At 48.5% G+C, this 12,981-nt stretch overlaps 1 long non-coding RNA gene across 1 annotated transcript; it reads right to left on the reverse strand.

Moving 5' to 3' along the window:
* Window positions 1-1,214: 1,214 nt before the first annotated feature.
* Window positions 1,215-11,795, reverse strand: LOC140402326 (uncharacterized). The gene is made up of 2 exons (XR_011938124.1): window positions 9,687-11,795; window positions 1,215-1,699 (listed from the first exon to the last, which is right to left on the reverse strand). It is a non-coding gene; the product is annotated as an uncharacterized lncRNA (long non-coding RNA).
* Window positions 11,796-12,981: the final 1,186 nt, after the last annotated feature.

A 12,981-nucleotide genomic window follows, 5' to 3' on the forward strand; every position in this document is an offset into this window, starting at 1 on the left:
TTTGCTATTTGCTTCCTTTACCTTGAAAAGGCACCGTGGGCCTTAAAAGGAGATGGATTAATCAGCTGTGTGCTTGGTGTCACTTCAGTCATTGCTGTCCTCATCTTGAATAACTGATGACATGCTATTATGTATATTTTCCTTCAAGACATGCATGCTGTGGGAAATATTTGCACCTGAAGTGGATGGCAGTGGGTTTACTGCAAGTCCAATTCACTTTTTTCTTCTGATTTGCCGTCTTCTTCCTTAACTTTGGAAGAATTATTCGGCAGCTGTTCAAGAGCACAGTGGTTAGCACTGTTGCTTCACAGGGACTGGGCTCGATTCCCGGCTTGGATCATTGTCATCCATCTCGGCAGGATCCAATCACCGCCTGTTACCGGGCAGAATACGGCCTTCTAGCCAATTCATTGGCCACCAGTCAACCAACTGAACCAAGTCCCACCAATCTCTTGGGTTTCCTGGTTCCGTGAAGACATTTACCGTCTGAAGACGTTTACCGCTGGCAAGAATTTAGATGATCTATTAAACTTGGATTTGAAACAAATAATTACCATAAGCGTTCAAATAACTCGAATGTAGGATCATCACATTCACATTTGGAATGCCAACATTTTTGAATAAAGTTTTCAGCTCTTGAGAAATGTGTTCGAAACTTTTAACTGTGCTGCATACTTCCAAGGAGGAAGAAGCACACGACCAAACCAACCTGGAAAAAAGAGCAGCTCCTAATAAACCCCAGCATTGCACGTTTCAAAAATAATTCTTCATTCAGATTTGTAACATGTAAAGTTACTCCCCCCCCCCCCCCCCAATTTTATAATGGCTAGGTACATCGGTTGAGGTACCAATCCATTTTAATTGCATAAGAATCTGAAATCCAATGTTTTGGGCTATTTGACAACTTCAAAAATGTTTTTATTAATCTTCGGTGATGTTGCACATGTGGACGGAAAATCAACTTCGTCTGGGTGAAAGTAAGTTTATAGAGTAAAGGGGTACTTGGGCTAGAGCTTACTCATAGAATTCAGCCTGCATTTTAAAATTATACTATAATTTTTAAATTGCCATTATACAATCATAATTTGCAGTTCCAATTGAAACTGCCTCCATAAAACGTGCGCTATAATTAGATACTGTGGCCAGCGCTGCAATGTGACATTTAAATGTGGAGTAGGAATTTATAGTAGAAAATACTGGCAGAGTATCCGATGTATTTAGAATATAAGTGTATTAATTTACTGGCAAGATCATTTGGCCTACAGGTTAATGTACATATTCTTCAACAAATGAAAATGTTACTTCCAGCCAAAATGATACACTCCACCATGAGCTTGGTTCAGTCCTTCAACCAGCCTCGAGAAATATTTCTTGTAGATTTTTTTGTGCTTGTAATTCAAACGCTGATCTCAAATCCCAAGTCTAATTGGATTGAGGAGTAGTCATCATTATGCTTCGATCTTCTGCAACCACCACTATAGGATCTCTGGATTTCTGCTGGTCGAGCATCATGTTTTGTAGCAAATCCAGAAATAATGTGACAGTGAGCTAAATGGGCTTCCTACACACACACACACACACACCCTGCCGCCACCATCACTTAATGGGGTCTGGTAGACCTGTCTTGGAGACATGTTGATAATGGAGGTGTCAAAGCTGAAGTGGAAACATGACAGCAGATGGCAACAGTAGACAGTTCCTAAAACAAATCCAAGCATATTCTGATTACTTTGTTTTAATTAAAAAACATTTAGTCTGCTGTTGTGCTCATCTGTTCCATGCAAAAGTATTGTGGAGTAAAGAGATGGGTACATAGGCAGGCAGGTTTGTACTTTTGTATTTAAAATGGGAGGGGGGACTTCAAATGATCTGAACAGAAATTCCACATTCAGTTCCCTTTGTTGACTTATTGGATAGCTGGGATGTCAGCAGGGATGATATGTTGGGGCAGCAGGATGGCGCAGTGGTTAGCACTGCTGCCTCACAGCACTGAGGACCAGAGTTCGATCCTGGCCCCAGGTCACTGTCCGTGTGGAGTTTGCACATTCTCCCCGTGTTTGCGTGGGTCTCACCCCCCACAACCCAAAGATGTGCAGGGTAGGTGGATTGGCCAAGCTAAATTGCCCCTTAATTGGAAAAAAATAAATGGGTACTCTAAAATTTTTTAAAAAGTGATGGTATATTGATGTAGGGAGGGGACAATCTGATCACTGTCCATTGACCATGACTGGTAGTGGATGTTTGATTGGGATTTATTTATTGTCACGTGTACCAAGGTACAGTGAACTGCTTGCAGTCCAGACAGATCATTCCATATATGAAAACAAAACATAGGGCATAAATAAATACACAATGTAAATACATAGACACAGGCATCAGGTGAAGCATACAGGAGTGTAGTACTACTCAGTAGGTGAGATACCCTCAATTACGACTCAGGAGAGGAGTTCGATAATACAAAGGCTTTAATAACCAGAAAACCAGACAGCTGCCGAGAAGTGTGCTCACTGCACGCTGCCTACTGAATGTAACCTTACATACAGCTTCCTGGGGGCAGAGTCCCCCAGGGTTCCAAACCCGGTCTTAAAGGGGCCTACACATTAAAGGTACATATGTATAAGATATCATTCATCACATTCACCCCGTTTAAAAAAAACGCATAGTCCGTTGAGGGTGAAGTGGAATTACAAGTTCAGTCTTTTGGGTGGTTTGATTGCCCGTGTCTACCTCAGCTCCGGCGGTGGTGGTATATCCAGAAGCACGGTTTTCATTGAATTTACAGTGCAGAAGGAGGCCATTTGGCCCATCGAGTCTGCACCGACTCTTGGAAAGAGCACCCCACCCAAGGTCCACACCTCCCTATAACCCAGTAACCCCACCCAACACTAAGGGCAATTTATCATGGCCAATCCACCTAACCTGCACATCTTTGGACTGTGGGAGGAAACCGGAGCACCCGGAGAAAACCCACACACACACGGGGAAGATGTGCCGACTCCGCACAGACAGTGACCCAAGCCGGAATCGAACCTGGGACCCTGGAGCTGTGAAGCAATTGTGCTATCCACAATGCTACCGTGCTGCCCTTATCTGAGCCTTTGCCCGCGTTGAAGCAGGGGGGGGGTGTATCTGGGGTGATTGGTGCTGGGGGGGGCGCTGTTGGAGTCGATCGCCGGGGAGGGGAGTGTTGGTGCAGGTGCCAGGTCTCGCAGGGAAACGGTGTCCTGCCTGCATTCAGGGTGCTCGACGTAGGCATATTGAGGGTTTGCGTGTAATAGTTGGACCCTCTCGACCAGTGGATCTGTCTTATGGCTCCTCACGTGACTCCGGAGTAGAACTGGTCCCGGAGTCGTCAGCCAACGTGGAAGCGAGACCCCAGAGGTGGACTTCCTGGAGAAGACAAGCAAATGGTTGTGAGGGGTCTCGTTCGTGGCCGTACAGAGGAGCGACCTAATGGAGTGTAGGGCATCGGGTAGGACCTCCTGTCAGCGGGCGATTGGGAGACATCTTCACCATAGGGCTAGAAGAACAGCCTTCCAAACTGTGGCGTTCTCCCTCCACCTGCCCGTTTCCCTGCGGGTTATAGCTGGTCGTTCTGCTCGAAGCGATGCCCTTGTTGAGCAGATACTGACGCAGCTCATCGCTCATGAACGATGTACCCCGGTCGCTGTGGTTATAAGCGGGGAAACCAAACAGGGTGAAGATGCTGTGCAGTGCCTTGATTACGGAGGCCGAGGTCATATCGGGGCAGGGGACAGCGAATGGGAAGCGGGAGACTTCATTGATGACAGTGAGGAAGTAGGTGTTGCGGTTGGTGGATGGGAGGGGCCCTTTGAAGTCCACGCTTAGTCGCTCAAAGGTCCCAGAGGCCTTTACCAGGCAAGCCTTGTCTGGTCGATAGAAGTGCGGTTTGCACTCCTCACAGATCTGGCAAGCCTTGGTCATGGCCTTGACCTCCTCAGTGGAGTAAGGTAGGTTGCGGGACTTGATGAAATGGGCAAGCCGGGTGACCCCCGGGTGGCAGAGGTAATCGTGGATGGCCCACAGACGGTCTTTCTGCGTGTTGGCGCACATGCCGCGGGACAGGGCATCTGGGGACTCGTTGAGCTTCCCCAGACGATATGTAATATCGTTGATGGAGAGTTCGATCCTCCACCTCAGAATTTTATCATTCTTTATTTTGCCCCGTTGTGCCTTATCGAACATAAAGGCGACCGACCGTTGGTCGGTGACGAGGCCGAACCTCCTACCGACTAGGTAGTGCCTCCAGTGCCGCACGGCCTCCACTATGGCTTGTGCCTCCTTCTCGACTGCAGAGTGTCGAATTTCCGAGGCGGTGAGAGTTCGGGAGAAGAACGCTACCGGTCTGCCCGCCTGGTTGAGGCGACGTCTGATGCGTCACTTTCTACCTGGAAGGGAATGGTTTCGTCCACCGTGGGAATGGCGGCCTTGATGATATTGGCCTTGATGCGACTGAAGGCCGACTGAGCTTCAGCTGTCAAGAGAAAAACCGTGGTCTTAATGAGTGGATGGGCTTAGTTCGCATATCTGGGGACCCACTGGGCATAATAAGAAAAGAGCCCCAGGCACCGTTTGAGTGCCTTGAGGCTACGGGGGAGGGGAAGTTCCTTAAGGGGGTGCATGCGGTCAGGGTCTGGTCCTAGGACCCCATTTTCCACGACGTAGCCAAGGATGGCTAGCCGGGTTGTGTGGAACACACATTTCTCTTTATTGTATGTCAGATTGAGGGCCCAGGCTGTCTGGAGGAGCTTCCTCAGGTTTTCGTCATTGTCCTGCTGGTCATGGCCGCAGATGGTGATGTTGTCCAAGTACGGGTATGTAGCCCGTAAGCCGTACTGGCCCACCATTTGATCCATTGCCCTTTGGAAAACTGAGCCTCCGTTTGTGACACCGAAAGGGACCCCGAGGAAGTGGAAGAGACGACCGGCTGCTTCGAAGGCTGTATAGGGGCGGTCCTCTGGGCGGATAGGGAGTTGATAATAGGCCGATTTTAGGTCGACCGTGGAGAATACTCGATACTGGGCGATTTGATTCACCATTTCTGCTATGCGGGGAAGTGGGTACGCATCGAGTTGCGTAAAGCGATTTATGGTCTTGCTATAGTTCACCACCATACGTTGTTTTCCCCCGGAGCGGACTACCAGTACTTGTGCCCTCCAAGGGCTGTTGCTAGCCTCTATGACCCCTTCTTTTAGTGATGAAAGTCACGTCTTGGGCACTGTACCGCCGACCAGGAGTCGGCGGTACAGTGCCCAAGACATGACTTTCATCAAGTCAGAGGTTCAGTGGCTACTAAAAGAAGGGGTCATAGAGGCTAGCAAACAGGCCTTGGAGGGCACAAGTACTGGTAGTCCGCTCCGGGGGAAAACAACGTATGGTGGTGGACTATAGCAAGACCATAAACCGCTTTACGCAACTTGATGCGTACCCACTTCCCCGCATAGCAGAAATGGTGAATCAATTAAATTGAGATACCCTCAATTACGACTCAGGAGAGGAGTTTGATAATACAAAGGCTTTAATAACCAGAAAACCAGACAGCTGCCAAGAAGTGTGCTCACTGCACGCTGCCTACTGAACGTAACCTTATATACAGCTTCCTGGGGGCGGAGCCGGAGGCGGAGTCCCCCAGGGTTCCAAACTCGGTCTTAAAGGGGCCTACGTATTAAAGGTACATATGTATACAGATATCATTCATCACAGTAGGGAAGATGTGTGAAGAGATCAGATAAGTCCATCTGTCCATAAGAAGGTCATTCAGGAGTCTGGTAACAGCGGGGAAGAAGCTGTTTTGGAATCTGTTAGCGCGTGTTCTCAGACTTTTGTATCTCCTGCCCGATGGAAGAAGTTGGAAGAGTGAATAAGCCGGTGGGAGGGGTCTTTGACAGTGGGAGGTGCAGACAGAGTCAATGGATGGGTGGTGGGTTCGGGTAATGGACTGGACAGTGTTCACGACTCTGTCAGTCTTGGGCGGAGCAGTTGCATTACAAGGCTGTGATGCAGGCAGATAGGATGCTTTTTATGGTGCATCTGTAAAAGTTGGTAAGAATCAATGTGACATGCTGAATTTCCTGAGAAAGTATCGGCGTTGTTCGCTGAGTATGGGGCGGCACGGTAGCACAGTGGTTAATACGTGCTTCACAGAGCCAGGGTCGATTCCCGGCTTGGGTCACCGTCTGGGCGGAGTCTGCAAATTCTTCCCGTGTCTGTGTGGGTTTCCTCCGGGTGCTCCGGTTTCCTCCCACAAGTCCCGAAAGACTGTTAGATGAATTGGACATTCTGAATTCTCCCTCTGTGTACCCGAACAGGTGCTGGAGTGTGGCGACTAGGGGATTTTCACAGTAACTTCATTGCAGTGTTAATGTAAGCCTAGTTGCGACAATAATAAAGATTATATTAAGAAAAGTGATGGTCAGCTGCGCTACTGGCCACAGCTGAATATTTGAATAACACTTTCACATTCGCCACCAATGGCGTCTGAATAATCGATTCCAAATTGAAATATCTGAAAATGACTGGTGTTTGTGAAACTACCCATATGAAATCCAAATCTTCAGGAAGAAAAGATTAGATCTGAATCTTTTGTTTCATTGCTGGATGTGGAGACAAAGAGTATTGGAATTGGTTCACCTATCAAGAGTTAGTCTTGAATAAAATATGAAAAATACACTTCACCTTCAGAATATGATCTGTGTAAATCAAGAAAGGATAATGAGATATAAACTGTAGCAAGTGTTCCATAATGTTTACCATGAAGCCTCCATACAGAAGCAGAGTTGGGCCTGTTAATTGGAGACCGAGAAGATCAATAATCCAGAGAAGGTGAGTTCAAATCCTCACTACGGTAATTAATGGTAATCTGGAACTAAAAAACTGCTACTGGCTAAAGTGACCAAGTTGAGGTCACTAAAACCCCAACTGATTCATTAATGTTCTTCCAATAAACAAAACCTACCATCCTTATATGACTCGAGTTCTCTCCGCATCGATGTAGTTAACATAACTGCTCTGTGAAGTTGTCTAGCACATCATTGCATTAAAAAAAAACTGCATCACCTTAAGGGTTGCCCCCTATCCCAGTATTGAAATCAATACAAGTACATCAGCCCAAATTGACTTCTTGCCAAAGTTGTATTTGATATACTGCTGTCAATTGATAACCAGCCAAGTTTATTAATAGGACCTGGAACAGTGGGGATTCTTCCTGTTGCACTCCAGCTGACCCAACAAGATACTACTCATAGGAAGAAATGTGACACCAACTGAACAAATAACTGACCTTGTATTGCACTGCGAAATTGCAGTTACAGCCCGATGAGCTCCATCAATACTTCACTTGTCTAATAACAACAGCATATATCATCGTATAACATTTTCAAAGGAGTAGTCTATCGTAAGGTGTCCACGACAGAAGTTTAAGAAGGGAAGACTAGAGCTTCGGGCCCAAGCAGCTGAAAATTATGCCATCAGTGGTGGAGCAATGAAAAGTGGGGATGTGCAAGAGGCCAGAATTGGAGAAATGCAATCAATGAAGGATTAAAGACAGGGTTAACTGCTAATATAAAAACAAAATACCGAGGAGGCTGGAATATGGAACAGACAAAATGTTGGAAAAACTCAGGTCTGGCAGCATCTATGGAGAGAGAAAGTAAGTGTTAACATTTCGAGTCTGAATTGGACTCAATGTTAACCCCATTTTCTCCACAGATGCTGTCAGATCTGCTGAGCTTTTACAACATTTTCTGTTTTAGCTACTACTGTGTCTGCTAGATCTTATAAGATGGATATATTTTAAACTGATAGTTTAAGGTACAATTGAGTGCCCTGGAATGGAAAGCGATGTCAAGTTGTAATAATAATCGCTTATTGTCATAAGTCGGCTTCAATGAAGTTACTGTGAAAAGCCCCTAGTCGCCACATTCCGGTGCCTACCAAACTGTCCTGTGGCAGGCCCATCTGTTTGGGTTGCCATGGTATTACGAAACCCAGACCAGACCCCAGCAATGGCTAGGATACTGGACCGAAACCCAAATATTTTAGTTTATTTGTAAGACTGCGGAAAGAATGATTCGCTCCAGGTGTGATTGCATGAAAAAATAGGTCTTTGGTATTTTTCAAACAAAACTTTATTATGAATGCAATAGTAAACTTTTTAATTTCATTCCCAAAAAGAACAATTTACAATTATCCCTTAACCCAATTTCCCATTAAACAGAAGGAAGAAGACAAACAGCTCTCAATTTATCTTAAAATTAGCACGGCCTAGAGTAATACTTGCTTTAGGAAAGAGATTTATATCGGCTAGAACCCCTTCAGATGCTGGCTGAATATCTTCAAAAAGCTGCTTCACCTGGTGTTTTTCAGCTTCTTCCTGGCCCCCCAGACAAGACTGCTCTGCTTTACAGATTATTACTCTTTTAGAACTATCCTGTGAGAGAATTGTGGACTCAGGATCAGACAGAGCAGAACTCAGCTCCTCTCTTTCCCAAAGCTTCTCCAATAACTCCCCAGGGACTTCCCCAGTCAAACCACATTGCTCTGGTCAAGTTCACCTGCTGTTTCCGAAAAGTTCCCAGGCCTTTACAAAACAAAATCCTTTTAAAAACCATGACCACTGCAATCAAACACAATATAACCCCAGGGTTTTAACCCTTAAATTGTCCCAATATTTAGACGCCAATGTTCCTAAAATCCTCCATCGCAATGGGAACAAGAGGCCCTGGTCAAGCCCGATTGAAAGTCAGATGCAAGCTTGAACACCTGGTCACAAAGAAAAATGCAGCTAGCCTTCCCGCCGGAGACATACAAACTCAGTGACAGACAAAGGAGTTTGGGAGATGGACAGGTATTCCCATGCAGAGGAGAAACGTTTGCTTTTGGATTGAAAGTTGCCATAGACCCCGAGGACCATTGGCTGCTCTCCCCTTTTTGGGAGAGAGCGGACTGGTGGCGATTTTACCCGAGCGTCACCACACCTCAGGTGAGGGGAAAGCTAGAGCGGTGGCACAATGGTTAGCACTGGGTCTGCGGCGCTGAGGGCGTGGTTTCAAATCCCAGCCCTGGGTCACTGTCCGTGTGGCGTTTGCACATTCTCCCCATGTCTGCGTGGGTCTCACCCCCACAACCCAAAGATGTGCACGTTAGGTGGATTGGCCACTCTAAATTGCCCCTTAATTGGAAAAAGAATAATTGGGTACTCTAAATTTTTTTTTTTTAAAGCACTGCTACCTCATGGCGCCGAGGTCCCAGGTTCAATCCCGGCTCTGGGTCACTGTCCGTGTGGAGTTTGCACATTCTCCCCGTGTTGGCGTGGGTCTCACCCCCACAACCCAAAGATGTGCAGGGTAGGTGGATTGACCACACTAAATTGCCCCCTTAATTGGAAAAAATGAATTGGGTACTCTAAATTTATTTTTAAAAAGCTGAAGGGCAAAGCTGAGGCTTCCGCCATTACAGGAATTGAACCAATGCCATTGGCGTTGCTCCGCATCACGAACCAGCCAACCGAGTCTCAGAATAGGGTAGCAAATGCTGGCCTTGCCAGCGACACCCACAGAATGAATTTTTAAAAATCAAGCCAGAATAGGAATTTCTAATGCAATTGGCTTCATTTGCTAAAATTACAAATTGTAAAGATCTGTTCCTCAAAATAAGTTTAATCTCACCTGTTCACACGTTTGAATGAAAGACCGCCGATAACGATTCTGACAGGCATGGCTATGCTTACCCAATCGAACCCATGTGCATTAAGACCATTGTTTTCATTGATGCTATTATGAGATCAGCTATAGGTAATTGTGTGATTGTTGCCGTAACAATGAAACCATTGTCCTGAGCTTATTTTGACATTGCTTTGGCACCAACTATGGTGCTGTTGCCATGGTTTTATTAGGGAATCATTGTCCCATGATTATAGGTCATTCTTTCATTACAGTGTTAGAAATTGTGACAACTGGTTTTTTTTTGATCAGAGTCCCGTGACGAGCACGTTTAGCTGGGGGGTTCCTGACTCTCAGTGCCGATAAACACCCCGCCACCTATCAGGAAGAAAGACTATTTTTTATTTATTTTTTTGTTTTTAGAAATTTAGAGTACCCAATTCATTTTTTCCAATTAAGGGGCAATTTAGCGTGGCCAATCCACCTGCCCTGCACATCTTTGGGGTTGTGGGGGCGAAACCCACGCAGACATGGGGAGAATGTGCAAACTCCACACGGACAGTGACCCAGAGCCGGGATCGAACCTGGGACCTCGGCACCGTGAGACAGCAGGGCTAACCCTCTGCGCCACCCTGCTGCCCTGAAAGACTGTATTATGATGGCCTTTGTGCCACAGTAGTGTGTGAGGTCCTGACCATCTTCATATCGGGATAACCTGACTGGGAGAATTATTGGTAACAGCAATCAACACCATTCTGTTTGAAATTACATAATGATTAGAATAACCACAATATTTGAATGCAATTCAGCACAAGCGTGATGTGGAGGGGAGCAAGTCAGAAGACTGCTTCATGTGTCTGTGGGCCAAATTGGCTGTTAACAGACCCAAGCAGTGCATGGCTGGGGGAGATCATTTTTCTAACTGCCTGCCCCTCTTACACAGCCAGATACCGGTGTCTGGGTGTACCCAAATAGCAGGCATGCAGTGTCTGCTGTTACGCTTGAGACCTTGCATGGCAGGTTGGCATGGGAAAGATCAGAGTACATAATAGGTATGGGCAGTATGACTTCCGGTTGCAGCTATGTGGAGCTAAGTCGCACATTCGGCGGCTCCCACAAAAACGGACTTTTGGGCTCTTTTCAGGGCCCCCAAGGGCACTTTTTCGACGTTTCCCGGTGTGGGAAGGAGTTAATAATAGCTCCTCGTCAGGAGATGGCTTTAACTAGGAGCGGGGCGACAAAAAAGGTGGTGGTGGACCAGAAGAAGGGAGGGAAGAAGGACAAAATGGCGGCGGGCGGAGACCAGGCAGCGTGGAGGCAGTGGGCGGAGGAGCAACAGGTGGGTATCCAGCGCTGCCTCAGAGAGATTAAAACGGACCTGCTAGAGCCGATGAAGGCGTCTATTGATAAGCCGCTGGAGACACAGACAGCCCAGGGGGTGGCGATCCGAGAGGCTCGACAAAAGATCTCTGACAATGAGGACGAGATCTTAGGCCTGGCGGTAAAGGTGGAGGCACACGAGGCGCTCCACAAGAAATGGCAGGAGCGGTTCGAGGAGATGGAGAATCGGTCGAGGCGGACGAATCTGCGGATTCTGGGCCTCCCGGAGGGGCTGGAGGGGCCGGACGTGGGGGCCTATGTGGTCACCATGTTGAACTCGCTGATGGGAGCGGGATCCTTCCAGGGGCCCCTGGAGCTGGAAGGGGCCCATAGAGTGCTGGCGAGGAGGCCCAAGGCTAACGAGCCTCCGTGGGCGGTGCTGGTGCGGTTTCATCGGTTCGCTGATCGGGAGTGTGTGCTCAGGTGGGCCAAGAAGGAGAGGAGCAGCAGGTGGGAGAACGCGGAGGTTCGAATATACCAGGACTGGAATGCGGAGGTGGCGATGAAGAGGGCCGGGTACAATCGAGCGAAGGCGGTGCTGCACAGGAAGGGGGTGAAGTTGCAGCCGGTGCGACTGTGGGTCACCTACAAGGACCGGCACCATTATTTTGAGTCTCCGGAGGAGGCGTGGGCCTTTGTTCAGGCTGAGAAGCTGGACACAGACTGAGGGTCGGGATGGGCGATTGGGGACTGCGGTGGATATGTTATGCCTATTTTTGGTTCGTTGGGGGGGGGGGGGGGCGGCCTTTGCATTGTTTTGGGTTTCTTTTTCTCTGTGTTTTTCTCTTTCGGGTTGGGGAGGGTGGATGGGGCGGGTTGGGCACTGTTTTAGTTGGTGGCGGGGCCTGGTAGGTGGAGAGCGTGGGCTTTTTGCCCACGGCAAAGACTGGGGGAAGCGAGGATTGTTTCCCACGCTTAGAACGGAGGGGGGAGGGGGAAAGCCTGTGGATGGGGAGCGGGAGAGGAGGGTGTGCCACACAGTGGGAGGAGTCGAAGGGGAGGCAGGAGTGGCCGGGGTCAGCTGACTTGCGGAAGTGCAATGGGGGGAGTAAACCAGCTAGGATGGGTCCTAGCCCCGGGGGGGGGGGGGGGGGGGGGGGGAGATCGAGTTGCTGCTGCTAAGGTCAAGGAGGAGCTGGAGCGAGTGGGGCGGGTTGAGACGGGGGTATGCCGCTGTGGGGAACGGGCCGGGTGTGGGGTGCGGGCACGTGGCTGGCCGTGGAGGGGTCATGGCTAGTCGGCGGGGGAGGGGGGCGGGTAGCCCCCTGATGCGGCTGATAACCTGGAATGTAAGGGGACTGAATGGGCCGGTTAAGTGGGCCGCGTGTTCGCGCACCTGAAGGGGCTCAAGGCGGATGTGGTTATGCTTCAAGAGACACACCTGAAGGTGGCAGACCAGGTAAGATTGAGGAAAGGGTGGGTAGGTCAGGTGTTTCACTCGGGGCTAGATGCCAAAAATCGAGGGGTGGCGATCTTGGTGGGAAAGAAGGTGTCGTTTGAGGCGTCGAGCATTGTGGCAGATAATGGCGGTAGGTACGTAATGGTAAGTGGTAAGTTGCAGGGAGAGAGGGTGGTACTGGTCAATGTGTATGCCCCAAACTGGGACGATGTGGGTTTTATGCGGCGTATGTTGGGTCGGATCCCAGACTTGGAAATGGGGGGCCTGATAATGGGGGGAGACTTTAACACGGTGTTGGATCCGGCACTGGATCACTCCAGGTCTAGGACGGGTAGGATGCCGGTGGCGGCTAGTGTGTTGAGGGGATTTATGGACCAAATGGGAGGGTGGACCCTTGCAGATTTGCAAGGCCGGGGGCTAGCGAATTTTCATTCTTCTCACATGTCCATAAGGCTTATTCTCGAATCGACTTTTTCATTTTGAGTAGGGCGCTGATAGCGAGAGAAGAGGATACCGAGTATT

The sequence above is a fragment of the Scyliorhinus torazame genome, chromosome 25 (genome assembly GCF_047496885.1).
Source record: "Scyliorhinus torazame isolate Kashiwa2021f chromosome 25, sScyTor2.1, whole genome shotgun sequence".
Classification (NCBI taxonomy): domain Eukaryota; kingdom Metazoa; phylum Chordata; class Chondrichthyes; order Carcharhiniformes; family Scyliorhinidae; genus Scyliorhinus; species Scyliorhinus torazame.